This window comes from Lagopus muta, chromosome 1 (genome assembly GCF_023343835.1).
Source record: "Lagopus muta isolate bLagMut1 chromosome 1, bLagMut1 primary, whole genome shotgun sequence".
NCBI classification, from domain to species: Eukaryota; Metazoa; Chordata; class Aves; order Galliformes; family Phasianidae; genus Lagopus; species Lagopus muta.
In genome coordinates, this window is record NC_064433.1 from 188878718 (window position 1) to 188900136 (window position 21419).

Genomic DNA, 21419 nt, shown 5'->3' on the forward strand with positions numbered 1-21419 from the left:
TTCATTTATATGTATGGTATCTGTTTTCAAATACAATTATTGTTTTTTTTTTTAATTTTTTTCAACTTAATAAAACAAATATTGCTGTTCCTGCAATTAGTACTCTATTTCTCATAGCTTTTAGGAGAGCTGGAATAAATTGCAGATTTCTGATTCTTCTGGAAACAGACATATGTCAGAGGAGACAGAGTGGTCCATTCTCAGAATACCTCAGTTTCCATCATAGCATCAGTGGCTCCACATCAAATTGTGGATGCTCCTGAGATAAGTTCTAAAATCCTGTCCAAGAATCAACACTCTCTATTATAAAAAGTGTTTTTCAGTGGCAAGTCTTAACCAGGTTATTGTTGACATTGAGCAGAGCAAGAGAGATAATTTCTTAAACCACTGAGACAAGTCAGAGTTGTAAACACAATCTTTCTAAAACTTAAGGCTCTTAGAAGGGACAGCATGAGAAATAGGATGAGTTTTCACCTCCCCTGTCTGGGTCATACGTAACTAAATTATGCTCTGATGTGAGCTGCAACAGCCTTGCCAAGGCAGAGCTTGATGGGAAGATGTGAAAAGAGTAACAGTGCCTTTTCTAAGATTCCTTGCCATGAACCACTTCCCAATATTGAAGTGAAGGCTTCACTTAGCATCATGAATACATGCCTTCCGTAAGGAAGTACCACATCTAGAGAAAATCCAGTCTATTGTATTTACTTTCTGATAATATTTCTGATAGTGTGATTGTTTAGAATTCACCTACATGAAAAGACAACAACCACTAAAAAGAAAGCAACCTTTCAGGACTGCTGCAATACACAGCCATGCTCATTAACAGAGACTTTTGATCCAACTTTGCTAAAAGTGTTCAATGAAAATCAGATTTCCAGAGTAAACATTTCATTTTGTATATAGAAAATACCAACACAATAAATCCTGGGAAAGAATTTGACCCAGAAAGTGCTAACTTGGGAGTGCAGAAGACAATTCTACAGATCTGGGAAAGATATATCATGGTTAGAAAGTGTTTGGATTTTGTACCCATTTTTGTATTGGTCCTCCAAATGGAAACCTCCAAAAGGTAAACTGAGGCTTTTGTGCCTCTACAATATATTTTGGTATGTTCTAGATTTGAACTCTCAGGAGCAACTTTTCTCCAAGATTATCAAATTCTGAATTTGAGAATATAGATAGTCTAAAATTAATGATTTTTTTTATGGTAAGCAAGGGTACGTTGGGAATGTCTGGTACATTTTCACCATTGATGCTTGCAAAGAGAAAAAGCGGTGTAAATACTTTGTTTAATGTGAAATATTCTCTTCACAGATACTTTAATTTGTAAAAATTGTCAAAGTCTTCAGAGCTCACTCAAATACTGCTTACAGATTTCTCAAATATTATCATAAGAAAGAAAAGCATTCACCCAACATTCCAAAATAAGAATTTCTCCAAACGCTTCTGATGATGATCATCACCAATTTTCTCACATCTGTTTCTTTTGCTCTCACTTCTTATTCTCCAAAAGCATACTTCAATTGAGAATCAAATGGAAACACGCATATATCTACACCTGCGTGTTCAAAATAACAACGTACAAGCAAAGATAAATAATTTAAAACATTCAAAGGTATCTGTTTTGGCACACAGATAGACAATCTTCTGGGAAAAAAAAAAAAAAAGCCAAGTTTCCGAAAATGCTCCATGAGGTGAACTGGCTTCTCAAGCATTAAGAGAAAGATAAAGAAGAATTTAAAAAGCTCATCTTAATGTATGCTTCTGCAACTTCAGCAGCAGTTCCCTGCAGCCCAGGAGAGGCTGATCGTGGAGCAGGCTGTTACCCTGCAGCCCCTGGGCACAACACAGAGCAGTTCTCCATGTGCAGCCATGGAGGAGCCCATGATTCAGCAGTGGATTTGGCCTGAAGAAGACTGCAGCCAATAGAGAACCCATACAGGAGCAGACCCTGGCCTGTTGGGCTGAACAAGTCTGCTCCAAAGCTGGGATGAGGTAATTAGCCAGCTTACCTTCTTGGATCAACTAAACTTGTCCACAGTAACATTAATGTACCACATATTGTGCTTTGAGTTCCATATTACTGCCTCTGCAATGCTCTGTGCTTTGGTACTTTATAGTGATGAACAAATTCATGTTTCTTATTTTATTCCACCCTCTTTGTGACTTTCTTTAGAAAGAAAGAAAACTTCTTTCTGAATGTGTTTTTTCTAGTTTCTTTAGTCTGAATAACAAGAGAAATGTTTGTACTGCAAACTCGGCTTCAAGTACTCAGCCACTTCCTTTATATGTGTGCAAACACATTTGCAATGCTTTCAATTGAATTTCTGTCATATCTCAGGACAAATCTCTTCTGATGTTTGCTATTGTTTGTATTAGATTGTCTTTGCTTATGTGATCTGGCACAAAGAAAAGCTTTTTATGAGAAGCTTTGAAGACTGCATGGTTCTGGACCCAAAGAAAGGGCCTTCACTCTCCTACAAGGTGTTAATCTGAAATCATCATTAGGTTTTTTCTCTTCTCATATAGGTCATTTTTAGTGGGAGAGATTGAATCATAGTCGTAGAATGGCTGTGGTTGTAAGGGACCTTAAAAATCATTGAGATCCAACCCCTTGCCATGGGCAGACTTGCCAGCTCCTACAATGGGCTGCCCAGGGTTCCATCCAACCTGGCCTTGAACATCTCCAAGAACATTAATGTTTCAAGTAATATACTCAAGTAACATACTCTCCTCTAGGCAGGTGACCCCATCAGAGAGCACACTACTACTAACAGCCATTAATGGAGGAGCTGGAATGAGCACAGGGAGAGAAGACTGATCAGTTAAGCAGCATGGCCATCTCTTGTGCTGAGGCAGAACAGGAAGGCTGACGCTACAGCTGTTCCTGTTGCGTTTGCTTTGTGCATAAAAGATGGATTTCAGTTCTCCAGGCTCTTGATAAAATGCATTTAACAAAGCTTTGAACTGCAGACAGCATCAAAAATTATTATCCTTTGCTGTACCAGCTGATGTGTTTTAAAATGGGGGCAAGTTCTAAACAAATAAGGCAGTGCAGAGTGTGTCACATCAGTCAGGATTTAAAGTCAAGGCATCTCTAAGCTCCGGAGTGCAGGACTCTGGTTGGGCTAATACAAAATTCGTCAGTCGTTTTCTTGATTACATGACTGCCAGCCAGATGGCACTTGTGCTTTTTCTTCTCCAGGACGAGGGAGATTTCCCCTCTTCCTACATTGGCCAGTGATCCTTTGTAACTTACGTGTTTCAGATCAAAAACACAACATACTAACACATAAGTTGCAAAGGGGTAAGTACTTTATTGATGAAGGATGGATATGTGTGTTTTCCTGACTTCAAACTTTATACTACTTTATACTCTGCCCTCCAATTTGGACATGAATTTCCCTTTAGGTCTGCATCCTGAGACTCCTGAAGTCATAGAGAGCCTGCTTTTGAATTCTGATCAGATTTGGCTTAAGCATTAGAGGAGTATATACTCTTGTTTGACTATGTGGTTTCTATTTTGATGAATTGCTTGTCATATTTCCTCAGATAATTCATGGCTTCACTAGAGACATAAACCCAAATCTTGCTCAGTCACCCCAACTTTTATAGGTATTGCAATTTACAATATATCAATCATCCAGCTGTCCTTAAGAAATCTATGGTAACATTGTAAAGTTATATGACTTACCTTTTGGAGATCAAAACTGGAGAGATTTTTGTTATCATTTAAAGTGTCATACATATATACATACACAGGTTGCTCTGAAAGTAATGCCTCACGTTTATTTTCATGGAAATTACAGCAGATATAAAGAGCACAAGAACACTAATTCAATATAGCAAATTCTCAGCTACAAAACAGCAGTTTTCAACACAGTAATCATCACTGGCTATGCATTATAGCCACAGTGAGCAGAAACCTGTCTTGACATGCTCGTAAAAATCTGCACCAGCAGAGGTGATCCACTGTCACTGTCATCACTGCTGAAACACATTACCCACCACCTCACTGTGCTCACATCCACTGTTTGGCCTCCATAAATGTTCAGAAAGAGTTGAAGAATGTCAGTGAATGCATTTTTTTTTCCATGTGAAAGAGTTCAATGACACACCTTTGCAATTTACAATTGATCCATTACTTTCAATTCCATTACTTCCAATCTTTACAATTGATCCATTACTACATGAAGGACAAGAAGTAGGGAGATATACTTTAGAGCCCAACATCTGGCACTGCACAGGGGCCTCTAAGATCTAGATGAGCTGTATTAGTTGATAGCAGCCTGTACATTGCAGCCAATGGATACCTTACTCTCAAACAAAGTGAAAAGACATTGTTTCAGTTTCTTAATCATTACCTTCAAACTGTGCTTTGGTTGCAAAAATCTGTTGCCTTTCAGTCATTATTGCTTAACAGCATTAAATTGAAGTACTTGGTACTTCACTGTTTACATCCCACACCAGATTTTCCATTAGGATTCATGTAATGAGTACCCCAGGAGTTAATACTGGGTCCAGCCCTGTTTAGTGTCTTCATTAATGAACTGGATGCTGGGGGAGAGTGTGCCCCCAGCAAATTCACAGATGATACTAAGAGGATTGGCTGATCCACCAGTGTCATGCTGCCAACCAGAGGGACCAGACAGGCTGGAGAAATTGGGCTGTAAGAGCTTCTTGAGGTTCAAGATGTGCAGAACTCTGCCGCTGGGAGGAACAGCCCTAAGCTCCAGCATGTGCTGTAGGCACCCAGCTGAAAAGCAGCTCTGCAGGAAAGAACCTGGGGGTCCTGATGGTCGTCAAGTTGAACGAGTCAGCAATGTGCCTTCCTGCTAAGAAAACAATGGTGTTCTTGACTGCATTAGGCGGAGTACTGCCAACAGGTCAAAGGATGTGATCCTTCACCTTTACTCAGAATTAGAAAGCATTTGGAGTGCTGTGCCCGCTTCTGGGCCTCCAATACTAAAGACCTGGACATACTGGAGAGAGTCCAGCAATGGACTACCATAATGGTGAAGGGCCTGGAACACCTCTTCTGTGAGAAAAGTCTGAGAGACTTGGGACTGTTTAGCTTGCAGAAGAGAAAGCTTGGGGGAATCTTTTAAATGTCTATAACCACCTGAAAGGAGAATGCAAAGACAATGGAGCTCTTGTGGTGCCCAGTGCAGGAGAAGAGGCAGTGGGCACAAAGTGGAACACAGGATGTTTGTTCCAAGTATCAGGAAGCATTTTCTCTACTGTGTTGGTGGTGAAGCAGGGTCCTGGACACCCTTCTCTGAGTGTTGCTGCTGGTGCAGATGGTTGAACCAAACAATATCCAGAGGTCCCTTCCAACATTAGCCATTCTGTGATTCTGTGATTCTGTGAGCAAAATTGTCTGCTTCCTACCTTTTGCTATGGCGGAGGCTGATGGCAGAGGCTGAGATAGAGGTCAAGGTGTTTTGAGTGGTTAAAAAGCACATTAGTATATGGTCATTCACTGCAGCAACAATAGCTGCTCTTCTAATCACATTCCACACATTCCAAACAGTTATCAAACTTGATTCTTGTCAAGAGCTTTTGCTCTGTCTGACCCTTCATACTTAAGGAGTAAGTAAACTAAGATGCTGAGACTCCTTAAAATGGCTCTGTGGCCATGTATGCTTTGAAGACCAGTAATAGTAAAATCTTGTGATGCGGCCTCGCATATATAAGATTTTCTTTCACTACACACATGCTTTCTGCTGGAACAGGAATGCAACTGCATTTCTACTTCAGCCACATTCTATTATTACGAGAGTCTGAAGGCTATTAGAGTCTGAATCTTTTTTCTTTTTTTTGGCTACATGCAAATGAATCTGGTCAAGTTTCATAAAAGGTTAACAATATACCTATTAAAAAACATACCTACTTTTCACTAACTGGAGTGATTTCTTCTACAACTCATGTTTTTGTTAGAAATATTTGAACAGTTTGGGGGAGTTAGTCATTCAAATTCCAGCAGGGAGAGGAATGAGGTCTTGAGAGGAGGTAGCAAGAAAGTTTAAATTAGATCAGAATTTGAGTACATTTTTATTTAAGATGCTTTGTGATGCAACTTCTGCACCAAGGTCTTCCAGCCTTTCACCAGAACTTGGGTGGTCATCCAGAGAGCCAAAAAGGCTTGAGCCGCATCTCTTACAGGTTAGATCAGTAGATTCAATTCATCTTGCCAAATTTCTGATGTCTACAGTGGTTCAGAGGAATGCAGGAGGAAATTCTGGACATGATTCATCCTAAAATAGATATATGAAATTCATTAGATGATTCACACTCCCTAGGTTTATGTGAAATAGAGCCTAGGGTGACTAGCACAGATGTACATTATAATGCCCAAAATCAAGCAAAATCTGTCTCATCCATAATTACATCAACAGTTGTTGTGGACATAAAATTAGAGATGAATGGCAACTATGTACTTGTTGCATTATTTGGGATTGAAAATTGCTTTTTACACAAAAAAGGCAGTCTTTCAAATTTTTTTGGATTTAATGGCTGGCAAGAGTGCAATTAAATAGGCCATGAATGGCAAAGCTTTATCTAGTGAGTAACATTCTTGAAACTGAGACTGAAGGAAATTTTGGCTGAAAGACCTCTGGGCCACCATGGACTGACTCTTCAGCAGAGTCTGTTGTGATAGGAGAAAGGTAAATAGTTTCAAACTAGAAGAAGGCAGATTTAGATTGGATATAAGGAAAAATATTTTTACAGTAAGATTGGTGTGGCACTGGAACAGTTTGTCCAGTGATGTGTGCCCCATCCTTAAAAGATTAAAGATCATTAAAGATCACTCTGGATGGGGCTCTGAGCACCTGATGGAGATGTGGGTGTCCCTGTTTATCCCTGGGGGGAGTTGGACTAGATGGCCTTCAAGGTTCCCTTCCAACTCAAACGATTCTATGATTCTATGATATTAAACAAGCACTGTCTTTCAACGCTTCTGAATGTTTCAGTGAAATGTCAGAGAACATAACTTATTTCAATAAATATGATTAAATAAATGCCATAGATAGATTTTGTGACTCATTTCTGTCTGAAATTAAGAAATAATTTCAGTTGATTTTATCTGTTTCCTTTGAGGAAAGGGAATAGAGCAACAATTATACCCAGGCTGCCAGCATTCGTCCTTTTAATTTAAGGCTGGTTTGCAATCTTACAAAGAAAAAGGGTGTGTACGTGGGAGCTTTAATGAAAATGGCACTCACCCATAAACAGAGCATTATTAATGTCTCAGACTCTAACAGCAAAAGTAATCTCTGCTAATAATCACCTTAATAATGATTTTCATTAATCTTTGTTCAGAGCTATTCTCTTTGATTGAGATGAAGAGGAACAGTAGGTAGCGGAAATTCAGAGCAATGCCAGGTACATTCAGAAGATACTCTAAGGCTTTGCATTATAAAAGCCCTTCTGATCTGCCATGTGTACAGAGAAATTGGCATGGTCCCTCTTAATAAAAGAGTAACACAAAGAACTTTTATCAGAATAAAGGCTGTGTTCTCATTAGATATTGCAGCATGTCTTCACTTGCTATGAATTTTTTTCCCTGTAATTTTCTTTCTGAGTTTAGTGCTCCTGCAAGGTATAGGAGGAAAATATTCATGAACTTCATGACAGTTTTACTGGGATTTGAACTTCTGAATGCTTGAATGTCAAACAGGATACTTTCCAGTGTTTCAGAAAGGCAGTGAGACTCAACGCTGCCAAAGAGGGAAACCCAAGAGCTTCAATCCTGAAAAGCAGGGCTAGGAGGCTAACAGGGCTGTTTCTTTTGCTTCTTTCACCTTTATTTTCACTGGCTTCTCTACTCTGATTTTGAATAAAGCTCTTATGGATACTGTGTCTGTCTATTAGGAGAGGAGGCCAAAACAAGGATTTCAATCCATTTCACTTACATATCAGCAAAATTAAAGGCTATGGCTTCTAAGGACTATGCCCAGGATCTGGAAATAGAGACCAAACTCTGAATCTGATTTCTAGAGAGGTAGCTGGTGCCGGGTAATGTTGGCTACACAGTAGCTTTCTAGACCCAGAACATATTAACCCAAATCCATACAAAATACAGTTCAGCCAGACTCATACTTTTAATACCTCCCATAGTCTAATTTTCTTTGATGAGCTAGAGCTACCTCACAGGAAACACTGGGAACTGTCTGTGACTATTTTGGAGTCACAGAATAGCACTGCATGCTATTCAGAAACAGTAATCTTGTGACTGTGATCCTGAACAGCCACCATGGTGATGCCCTCAGGGCCATTACATCACTTATTTTCTGTGGAGTACTGCAAATACAAAACAAGTTGCGAATTACTCTGCCATGGTAGTCCTCTCATTGGTTACATTTATATCATTAAATTAAATTTTAACAGAAAACATTTCTGGGCACTGAAACTTGAGCATCCCTGCTGTTCAAATGCTAAGATTGTCCTTAACACAATATTGGCCTTCACTCAAGGTTATGGTCGTTATTTGGAAAAAAACTCCTGGCCAAAGACCAGAATTTGCATGCAGACTGAGAGTTCTTGGAGGGTAAGAAGATGAGCATGGATTGCAGTGCCAGGCACATTTTATTTACTAGATAGGTATAGTTCTTTCTGTTCATTTTTTTTTTTTTTTCCCCCAACATAATATTTTTCAAAGTATTAATTTTAATGATCTGGATTTTGTCAAAAAAAGGTGTTTCCATTGGAACAGATAATTACTTGGTAGATTTACTCATTTCTAAAGCTAATTTAATTTATTGATTTGCATGCTTACATTTTTATTACCTCCATCTACCTGATAATTACTATTAAATTAATGTTTATCAATTATTAAGCTATGCTTGCTCTTCTTGCACATCTAACTTGCTAGTATTATCTTCTGTGTTGTTTAGATGTGAGTGTGTTTGCATTAAAGATGCAGTTCTGTACAAAATCTTATAAAACAACCCAGAAAAAGCCCATAAGAACTTGAAGGCAGTGTCAACAATACATCTTTTCTTCTTGGCAGATATTTGTTTCGCATGTTTTTGAGACCTTCAGTCATGAGGGTTTCAAAATCTTTCCAAACAATTATTTCCAGGGCCCCAAGAACATGCATCTTCGTAGAATCATGGAGTCATGGAATAGGAAGGGATCTCAAATGTCACCTGGTTCCAGGCTCCCTGCCATGGGCTGTTTGCCAACCACCAAATCAGGCACTACATCAGATTGCCCACGGCCCCATCCAACCTGATCTCGAACACCTCTCCATTATGGAAATCAATATCTCTATAACACCATGTCTTCTTTCCTTTCTTAATAAGTGATCAGGAGATCAGTGATAAAACTAGTGTGGTTTTCAGGACGCCAAACAACTCCTGAAAACTCAGAGATGCCCAGCAGTGGGTAAGTGGAAAGTCAAGTGATTTGAATTGTACTCCTGCACCATTCTTGGAAGGTTTCCTGAAGTGTTGCTGCTGGCAAAGAAGTGCATATTCCATTACACGTTCTATGAGATTATGAATCATGAATTGAAAGGCAAATCTGCGAAGCCAAGAATAGAAGAAAACAAGCTCAAAGTGAAATTGCAATAGTGAACTTCTAAAAGGTGCATGTGTCTAATGATTTTAGTCTCTTATGTGGGTGTCCCTGAAGTCATCACTGTTGAAGCAGTTATACAAGTCTAGTTCTTAAACAAAATACCATTTCCAAGCTAGTGCTTGGCAAAGAAAAGAAACAAGGGAAAATCTTGTAATAACTTCTATAATATTATTTCTTTTGTTGTATACATCTACTGTTTGGCATTCATAATATATCTATTAAACAGACATGTTAAAAGGACTTGCTGCAATACAAACTTAATGCTCTGTGAATTCTTTGCTTTAACTTCACAGAATCACAGAATTGAAGAATCACAGATCGCAGGGGTTGGAAGGGGGACATTCAGAGATCACTGACTCCAGCCCCCTGCTAAAGGTTTCATACAGTAGATTACATGGTAAGGTGTGCAGATGGGTCTTGAATTATCTCCATAGAGAGAGACTCCACAATCTATCTGGGCAACCTGTTCCAGTGCTCTGTCACCCTTACTGTAAACAACTTCCTCTACGTCAGTACAGAGCATCCTATGTTCAAGTTCTAAGCCATTACTCCTTGTCCTATCACTACACATCACCAAGAAGAACCTGGCCTCATCTACTTGCCTCTAACTCTCATTAGATATTTCTAAATATTAGTCAGATTCTCTCTCAGACTCCTTTTCCCAGGCTGAACAGACCCAGGTTAGTCATCCTTTCCTTGTATAGGAAATGCTCCAAGCCCTTTATCATCTTTGTTGCCCTCTGCTGGACTCTTTCTAGGAGAATCCTGTCTTTTTTATAACTGAGGAGCCCAGAACTGGACACATTAGTCTAAATGTGGCCTCCTCAGGGCAGAGTAGAGGGGGAGGATCACCTCCCTCAACTTGCTGTCCATGCTCTTTTTAATGCACCCTTGGATACCACTGGCTTTCTTGACCTCAGGGACACACTGTTGGCTCATGGCCAACCTGTTGTCCACTATCACTCCCTAACCTGTACTGATGCATGCAGTTATTCCTTCAACTTTTAAAACATTAATTCTGAATGTGTCAGTCCTGTGAGGATTGATCTGTGCTTGCATTGTACTCGTTAGCTACTTTAGTTTTGTAACTTGAAGATAAGACACCGGTCATTTAATTTCTTTGCTATATAATCAAACATATAAAGGCTTATCTGGAGCTACTGCTAATTGGTCCCTGTTAATTTGTATAAAGGCATGTTTGATAACAGAGAGAATAAAGGCAAGAAAAAATAATTTGAAGCTGTGAATTGGACACTCCAGTACTAGTTGAGTCCTCACATTATTTGCTATGTGCATGGAAGTGGAATCAGTTCTATAAAGAGTGGAACCAAAGATTTTATCCCTTCAGAAAACGGTAGAGTGAATATACACTTAACTCCACACACTCTTCTGCCTCTGAATACTACAAATACTGTAGTCTTATGACTAGCAGAGCCTTCCTATATGCAAATTTTGTCTCATAGCAATACATCTCTCATGACAATATAAAGGACTTAGGATCAGAACATGAACATAAAACTTATCTGTATGTTTGAAATGTACTTATTCTGAACAGCAGTTACAGAGAGTTTTGGTGTACTGAAGTTCATGAAAGCACAATCTAATTCAGCAGTTTTATTTTTTGGACAGGATTTCTCAAATCATATTGGTCACATCTGGCTTTTATTTTAATTTCCCTGCCAATTTCCAGCACTGTGCACAGCATTGACTGAAAATCAGTCCTCTTTGAAACTGTAATCCAACCTTTTTGTTGATCCTCTAAAAAAATATTGCTCTTAATTGCTTTCCATTGGATAAGAACATTAAAGGTGCAGTCAGTGACAGCCTCCCATTAGAGATAAATGAATATGACATGATATCTAAGTTGTGAGAAAGGCATGGTCTATATGGACATCACTGTGTCCTGAAGGTTATGCAAACCTCTGCCCACTCTGATTTCTCTGCAATTAACCGAAAACATGAAAACACTAACAGAATTTGAGGTGACTCACCTTGAAAAAAATAATTGTGTAACCTTTGCTGCAGTATTAGAAAAGTTAATAAGGGAAGCATTGTTTCCCTAATTAAATAGTACATTTTTCTATAGTGCAGCCTGAGCTTAGAGTTGTATTCTTTCTTCAATCAGAACCACAAGCAGCAGCAATTTATTAATGTTCTAATGCTGTTCAACCTGCATGCCAGCTTTCAAATAGGTTAAATGTAGCACGGCATGTATAACATTAAGTATGGCAATTAAAACCTCTCTGCACCCTATTCCTGATCAAAAATAACTGCCACTATATATACATGCTGGTGCCATTAATGTTTCTGCCCTTGAACTTGTAGTTTGCAGTATATGATGCCTTGTCAATTAAGTGCAATTACACTTATGTTCCCTCATTTGGTGAGATTGCCAGTTTGTGGTTCAGTTGCTCCAAAATGATGAGACCCTGAGAAGAATAATATCATATGAAGCACATAGAGTAAGGCAGCTTTATCATTTTAGGGCAACAAAGGATGAACAAAATAATCTGAAATTTTAGGAAAGTCTAAGTGGGGCTTTAATTCCTCTACTTCAAGAAACCTTTTAAAAGTTTGTCTCGAAGATCTGCCACAACCTTTGGGTATCCATGGATTGAGAACTGTGAAAACACACTAATAGCACACACAAAGAATGGGATGCTGCTATTCGGTCTGTATGTCTTTGACAATCCTGTGACAAGAGGGCATGTATCCATTTTGACTTGAAGAGATGTACTTTTTCAACATTTTCAGCATAAATGATATTAAAATTGAATTTTTATAATAATCATCAGTTATATATAAAGGGCTAGTGAGAAAGAGAGAAGGAAAGGTGACTGGGAAATACAGGGGGAATGTGATAGCTTATCTGCGAGGAAGAAAAGAAGGAAGATAGCTGCTTCTGTGGAGAAGATGGAAAGCAAAACAAAAAAAAAAAAAAAAAAGAAAGCAGTTGTTTGAATGAGGATAAACTGCTGCCACTTTGATGGAAGGTACTAAACATAAATGTGTAGCTTCCTGTGTGTGTGATCTTCAGAACAGGAGTCCCAGCATCCAAATTTAGCTATTACAAATGCCAAAATTGGATTATAGAATCATGGAATAGTTTGGATTGGAAGAGACCTTAAAGATTATCATGGTCCAACCCCTCTGCCATGGGCCTCTCACAAGACCAGGTTGCTCGAGATCCCATCCAACCTGGCCTTTAATACCCTCAGGGATGAGGCATCCATATTTTCTTTGGGCAACCTGTTTCAGCACCTCACAACCCTCATAGTGAATGATTTTTTTCCCCTAATGTCTAATCTGCATAACATTAAAGTCACTACCCCTTTTCCTGTCACCACACTCTTTGACAAAGAGTTCCTCCCCATTTTGCCTGTAGTCCTCTTCAGGATCTGGAGGGCTGCAATGAGGTCTCCCCAGAGCATTTGTATCTCCGGGCTAAATAAGCCCAGCTTCCTGTTTCCATAGGAGAGGTGATCCTGCCCTTTGATCACCTTCATAGGCCTCCTCTGAACTCTCATTGTCATTGTGATGACAATGGCTGGGCAAGACTGTGCCAGAGAAGTCCTCTTAGGACACCAAATCATTTTTTTCCTCTAACAAGTGATTTGGGGTGATTTCACTTCAGATCAGCCTGTCTTAGTCACTCTCAATTTCCTCACTGACATGAAAGAATGATACCTGACAGCTCTTCAGGATGTGATCTGAAGAAATCACCTAAAAAGGTCAGATGAATTGTGCCTTATTAGTCCCTGTGTGCCTTCACTGAGCTGAACGAGGACTAAAGAGGACATGTTGGATAAAGAGGACATGATTTGAATAGCTGAAGTGATTCACCCTGTTGAGATCATCCCTCTTCTCCCAGCAGGGTGTATCAGGAATAGCTCTACTTGAAATACAAAAATGCAATTCTGAATATTGTCAGTCAGGGTTGTTTGCCTTCAGGAACCTGCTTCTCCAGATGTGCAATGATAAATACGTTAACTACCTTTACAAAGGAGTTTGAAAGATATAAATACCTAAGGAGTTTTATCACATCTGTTTTGAAGCAAAACTCAAGGCTTACTTTAGTAATCTCCTTTTTATTTTCCTGCTTTTGACTCTGTTTTCAGCGTTTCAGTTCTGCTTCTATTAATATTTCCAGGCTTGCAACGTCAGTCCTGAAAATCACTGCCTGCTTATCTCTTGTCCCTGAAACTAATAATATAGCTTCTGTTGTTTCTAGTAACGTAAGCAAAGGAAATGCCAAGCAGGTTGGGCTACTGAAAAAATACATATATTAAAAATATCCAGTTAAACTTAGGCCCTGATGCTACAAAAATCAAAATGTTTGTCTGCTACAAGTTAAGGCTACAAATAAGCGTTGGCAGGGTGGATTTCTTAGTCATAATATTATTTTTTTTATGATGAGAATTTCTGTCAGCTGTAGTTTTTGTTATCAGCATCTGTCACTGAGGGCTGGGCTGTCATCCATAAATATTTCAAGCAAAAGAAAGCAGGTTTTCCTTTAAAAAAATCACAAATTGCCAAGCTGTTGTTTGAAGCAAAACCCATATTTAAAGCAATCTTCTCCTAACGGTTCAAGATAGACATTTATTTTCTGCCAGGTTTTCTTAATTCCAAGTGTCACCTGAGGCCTATCTCTCTGATAGCAGTGATTTTCTCCTCCATGCTATTCACTACGATGTCAGCACTAAGTAGTACCACCATATTCATTTTCCTTTGTAATATATGAGCACTGTCTAAGGATGGTGTGATTTTTTTTATACGCTACAGATATTCACTGCATTGAATGGCTGATGACTTTAAAAAATAGCATTAGAGACTTGCACATCCCTTACTCTGCGTGAAAAACAGTCCTTCAAAAAGCTGCTGTGTTATGCGTGATGCTGCTGTGTCTGTTGCTCTCCACTAAGAAGTCGTCATTGTTTCCAGTGTCCTTAATATTGAACCTGCTAATTCCTTGAGTTGCCATTATCCTTGTTGGACAAAAGGCAGCGATTTTTCAGCAGACCACTCTGTTTCTGAAGAATTTAGTAGCAGCCATCTAGTTACTTGGAATTAAAAGCAACATCAGGAACAGGCTGATGCTTTTGGAGACTTCAATAGCACTTGGTTTTTTTGTTTTGTTTTGTTTTTGTTTTTTTTGTTTAAGTATTCTAACTTACGTAGGTTATGTATATACATTAATGATGATGCTGGCTTGAATAATCTAGTAGAGTTGTTCAGATGCTGTCTCCATCTGTCAAGGACTTACACTCCAGAAACTCCCACAATGCACCAAAATCCTCATTTAGTGATTGCCATGCCTCCAGGAGTAGATTCACCTGGGGAACAGGGCCAAATTCCTTAGCTGAACAAGCCCTGTTTGAGAAAAATCAGAGTACACGTTCATGAAGACCATAGCTTCCATTTAAATAGCTATGAAGAAATTAAGATTTGAGGACAACTTATATTTGACGAAAACCGAGAGCATTGATACGCTGGAACTCCTGGTGAAATAATGCTTCTTTTTATTAAACATAAAGGACATTTTCATAAAGTTCTGTTCTTTACTTCTCTGTGAAGTATTCAATGGCACAAAGAAATCACTGAATTATACTTAATAAAATGAAATGAAAGGAAATTGTAATAAATTATACAGAATAATAGTATAATGACAGTGAAATAAGAAGTAACTGTGAAGAATGTTTTTTTTTTCCTCCAAATAAGAAAAAATATGCTTCAGCTGTTTGTCTCACTGAAAGTGAATAGAGACAGACCAATCATTTGCTTTCTGTGTTATAAATTGGCATGTTGTCAAGCAGCTCTCGCTTAGATGTTATATACCAGCAGAGTTTATTAATTCAGAGTCATGGCCATCATGCTTCAACGTGATTTGGGGGTCAACTTGTGCCTTTTTACTCCTGACCCAGGTACCCAACCTGTTGTTTCTGAACTGAACACAATTAGTTATTTTCTGTTTTATATACTGAGATTTTTCACATTACAAGGCAATACGCTATTATTGATCAGTTAGCATGACAAATATTTAAATGGGATATGCATAACCTACAATTGCTTGTTTTCATATCTGTTAGGACATGTAAACCATGGACTTTGATGGAGACAGAGAGGTAGAAAAAAAATCCTGTGCAAGTCAGTGATATTTACATATGTATCTGTTTTATGTGATGGAAAAATAAACCTGCAAGGCTATAAATGGGTGAGTTTCCTAGCAAATATGCCCATCCTTAGGGAATATATTATCATAACCAAGTACGTCATTATAATACAATTCAAGAGATTGAGTTGAACTGGTGCTAAAGTTGATCACAAGACAGACTTCTGGCTGGGAGTTACCTTCTAGAACATGTAGAACTTTGGGCTCTGAAGCACTCATCTCTCAAGCTTGACAGGGATTACGATCGTCTAGCTTCAGGAGTCTAAAAGTCAGGCATCTGTTCTGAACTAGCTGTCTCATTTCCCTTTATGATCAATGGAGAGAGATCAGCAAGGTGATGATTCATTCCTCTTATCTCAGTCTGCCAGGAATCATTCTTTCTGCTTCTCCATGTAAATTATTTTCTCTAATCTGTGAGTGTATTTTTGGTTCTTTCTGTTGCAAAACACTTCCAGCTCTTCTTCTCCAGGCCTGGAAAAAGCCAAAGACTGCTACAAATGAAGAAGTTAAAAATTTATACAAAAACTTCACTCTACTGCAGGAAAATGTTTCACTGAGAGGGTGTAATGGGGCTGTCCCTGCAGGATGGTGTGCATGACACCAGATGGTGCCCACATAAAGGTGTAAATGAATGTGACTCAAAATGGATTTTCAGTCAGGAAGAGATCACAAGGCTTCACCTCTATCCAAAGAAAATTACTAGATTAAAGTGCCTGACCTTGTAATTTGTATACTAAGGGCAATTAGTGTGGGAAAAAAAGAAGAGGTTAAACCTACAGTCTGTGCCTCAGTTTTGGGTCTGCCTTCAAACTCTCTGGATAGTCAGAAAGAAGTTTCTATACAAACAACATATGCTGCTGTCTTAGCCTTTTCCTCAGAATTCCCTTCTCTTGGCTCTCCATATCCTCTCTGGTGTCTTGATCTCACACTGCAGCAATTTTACTTCCTAGCACATACAAGAATTAAAAATCAAACCTACAGTCTTCATGTCTTGCAAACTAGAGGACAAATACTCTTTTTTAATCCCAGCGACTTTCTGAAAGGCTTTTCTTTCCATATCAGCAATCAGAAAGTGTCCTGTCTTCTCTCTAATTAATGATCATTCTTTCCAGGCATTGCAGATGTCTTCACATATGGCTCATTACCCCTAAGACAGAAACGATGTAAGAGTTAAAGGTTTATTTCACAGGGTGCTTTGGGCAACCATGAAGGATGAAGTCATTAAAACTACTTTTAACTAAAGTGAGGGCTGCTGCACAGCCTCATATTTTGCTGCTTTTGCAATATTATGTAGGGATTATAAGTTTTGAATCAAGATTTATTGGCTTTTGTTTATGGTAGAATTTGCCCCCAGCAGAAGAAAATTAAAACAATAGTAATAAAACATATATAATCAAACTTATGAGGAATTTATTTTTTATAAACTTTAAATCAATAAAATGAATTAATTAAAACGTGTCTGCATGTGTACTTATGAGCTGGTAGATCTTATGTGAGGATTCAGAATACCAAGTCAGTGCAAGAACAACAGAAATCAATATGAGAGTAAAGGTTACAGTTCAATTCTAACATACCAGTACAGTTTACAGAGTTTACTTACACTAGTATCTTAGTTTTTCCTTCCCTATTTAGCTGGATGGCTAGCAGTTAATCATGCTTAATTCAAGTAAATACAATAAATACTGGAACTTTTTAAAGTGTACACACAACCCAAAGTTAATATATGAACTGAAATGAAGTACATGTACTTCCTTAGATATCTAAGTTGGATATTGCTACCCTTACTTAATGCTGCCAAAAGTGTTGCTACTATGGTGACCTTACACATGAAATTTATTCTGAGAACTGTTGTGTGGCACTCTCATATTCTTAGTGAATTTTTTCATTGAGATTGCAGAGTTGCATCTGTTAATAAAATGGCTGCTTTCAATTCCTCCTGTCTGTACCTCTGAGCTCTGCTGGACTTATGTAAAGGTTGGCCACTGAACGCGGGATATTGTATAATCATTCTGGTTGTGTAATTTTTGAGATGTTTTTCAACCAATGTCTACAAAAATGTGACTAAGACTTCTATCACAGTACTTGTCAGCCCTTCTCCAGTGGCAGAATTGTGAGAGGCAACATATTTCATGGCAAAGTGTTTTCTAGTGAAAATGCATATATTTCTATGTAGGAAATACAGATGACTTTGAGATGCCATTCTTGTTCTTGGAATAGAATTCTGCAATGTTTGTGACAATTCTAGTTATGGATACTTTTGTATATATTCAAGAAAGGAACATATTCCTATCTGGTGAACTTAGCTGGCCCAGCACAGCATTATTATTGACTTGGTGTTCATCATAAAGCTCTTAGCTCTTCTAGGTCTTCATCATGGAGAATAGTTAAAATCAGCTCTGAGATCTGAAACTTGATTTAAATTTTATGGAAGAGCAAAGATAGTTTTTATCTATTGATAGAGGTTTACATCGTATACTATGGAATTGGCTGGTTGTAATGAGTCTATCTTTGATATAGGTTAGATTATTGAAAAATAAAAGAAAATCTATGTTTCTAACCTAAATCATACACTGACCAGACATTTTCTAAAGAGAAGCTGAAGTGCTAACGATTCTAGAAATGCTCAAAGATTCATGTCTAATTTCAGCATATCAGTTTAGTGCCATCAAGAAAAACAGTATGGCAATAATAATTGTTATCTCATCATGCTGCAGTGTCAGGGAATCTCTTACATAACAAAACCAATGAAATATATGCGTGTATATGCAGCTTCATAGCACCAATAATATCAGTCAGGAACCCAGGTGTGCTCCAGGCCTTTAAACAAATTTGCTGATTTTCAGGTATGCATTTATAGCATCACAGGCTGTGTTATGGCTGTAGATGCTCATCTGTATCAAACCTCTTATGGGGATTTGTCTTCACTCAAATATGTGTTCTCACTGATCTCGTTTAACCAGTGGTCTTTTTCAGGAATGGTCATACAGCCTGCAGGTGAGAAGTACAGGAGCAGTGTTTTATCTATACATGAATGGAACTTGGGCTCAAATCTTCTCAGTAGTTAACTCAGTGCTTTCAGGTGAATGTTAAAAAACGAGAAAGTGGATCTTGTGTAACTCCACTCATGGAGAACTCAATTCTTGCAGGAAAAGGGCTGATCAGAAATGACAGGAAGAATTTGAATATTTTTAGGAATTGTAGCAGGTTTCTGCCTATCACCTTTTCCAGGCAAGACTGAATTACTGAAGTTTCCAGAGATGTCAAGGGAAATGCATTTATGTATAGAAATTATAAAATCTTCCATCTGTGGTTTCTGTTCATGATCCTAGTCTGAATCCAAATTATATCAAGCTTAGAACTGAATGTAAATTGGCTAGGGCCATGAATAAATATATCCAGTTTGAATGCCTTACATTGTTTAGCTTTGGTTGTTTAAAGGTGTTTTAATTTTTGTTTTGCCCTTTCAATTCTGCTTTGACTGTTTCAACTGAGGGTGAAAACAATTTTTCACAGCTTTTTTTTTCTGATTATGAAATATTTGGGTGCTCCTTCTGGGTGTTCTAGATTCCTGGAGTGGAAATGGAGATGTGTGTTCCTGGCTAATGGTCATAAGCAAAGTCCATAAGCAGAGCCATGTGTGTGGAAAAGTTAAGTCGTGTGTGCGGAAGAATTTTCTAAATATGGATGTTCATTTTAGGGAATGATTATTACTCACTGCAGTAGCTCTACTGTGTTCTGCAGAGGGTTGGAGACACTCGGGATTGATGAAGCAGTTTAACACCCTAGATAGCTCCTTGGAGAATAACTTGGCAGCTTCAGGAGAGTCTGACAGGAAGGCTATATCCAGTAATAAAGTCTCAGCATTGCAGCTTTAAATAATATATTTCTTTTTGCCTGATTTCATTTATGAGAGCTGCTCTGAAAGTAATGCCTCCTATTTTATGAAGTTGGCCAGTGATATCAGAGGCAGATATATTCCAATTATATTTTGTTGTCATGTGACAGATGGCAGAAGAGGGGCAGTCTGACAAAACAATGTTTGACATGGAAGTTCATACGAAGCAAAGGTGTGTCATTGAATTCCTCCATGTGGAAAAAATTATACTTATTGACATTTATTAATGCTTACTGAATGTTTATGGAGATAAAACAGTGAATGGGAGCACAGTGAGGTGGTGAGTGGTGTATTTCAGAAGGGCTGACAGCAACAGTGGATCACTTCCACTGGTGCAGAATTTTACAAGCATAGCATGCACTCACTGCTGTTGGAAATGCACAGATAATGGTGGTGACTATGTTTAAAACTAGTATTTCACAGCTGTGACTTTGCTCTATCAAATAGAGTTCTTGTGCTCTTCATATCTTTTAGAGCCATTTGCATACTACAAACTCACTGCCTATTTAAAGGATTTCAGAAGAATATTTTATGAGAAGAAAGGATTCATTTTGATATCAGCATCCCATGAAGATGATTGTTTATTGCCATGCAATGAGAACAGTGTCATCTTTTTGTATCCATTTCCACTTAATCAAAGTAATATGTCTCCCAGAAACTGTAGGGTTTCTTGCTAGTGTTCAAGACAGAGAGTATTTTAGAATGTTCTCATGCTTGTCGTCTAGTCTGATGATCAAGTTGGCCAGCTGTGAACTCTGAAAGAAGCAAAAGAAGACAGTTCTACAAGAAAATGAGTTTAGTGTCTGTACCCTTCTTTGAGCATCTAAAGCCCTGCTGAAGTATTCATTGAAATCTCAGACTAGCTAGACAGGAATGTGTCATCACAATGAAAAAGACATTAGTGGGATCTTTCATGCTTCACTAATCATAAGCAATCTGTAAATAGGCAAAGTAACAGCACGTGTTTTAAGAACTGTACTTTTTGAAATTGAACAAAATGTTCTCATGCTTTTCCTTGGTATGTCTGAAGAGTTTTCTTTCTCTGTGACAACCTAGCATGCTGCAGGTGGATAGAAGAACATAATTTGTAACTTGCCTCTTCTGGTGAAGTTTTAAAGTGAGGACAGTCCTCACTTGCCTAATTCTAACATCTATGACCAATACTTTCACTTCACATGCAGCTGGTTTAGATGCAAGATATGGTCTTGTGCAGAGGACAGATGTTAGACACCTGTAACCTAGTTTTGTATATGAATTTACTTCAAACTAAACTGTGTTAAGTGAGGAATGAAAAGAGCAGCTGGAGATTTTTGACTAGAGAATCTAATGTCCAACCCAGATATTATGAGGCAGCCTGGTAAAATGTCTCATTTTGTACATTTATTGAGTCTGAGGAACCAGCTGAACAAGAATAATGGGTTTCTGGAGTACCAGTGTGTGTATTGTAAACATAATGCTATAAAAACAATGAAATAAATTATACTGGTTACAACAGGTAGTGCTAAGCTCTGCAAGTATCAGCTTATACACTAGAGTCTCTGAAATATGTTTTCTTGGTTGTCATGGCATCCTTTTATTTTGCATGAGTGGTGGAGACAAAGGAAGCATATTCAGCTCTGAGATCTCAAAAGTGTCTTTATAGCCAATAGCTGATATGAAAGTTGGAGGACCATGACTGGAATTTGGGTCTCTTTCCACTGAAAACAGCCATGTAATTTTTTTGTCTAATTCTTGGTAGTGGTTTCTGCAAGAAGGTAGTACCTTTTATTT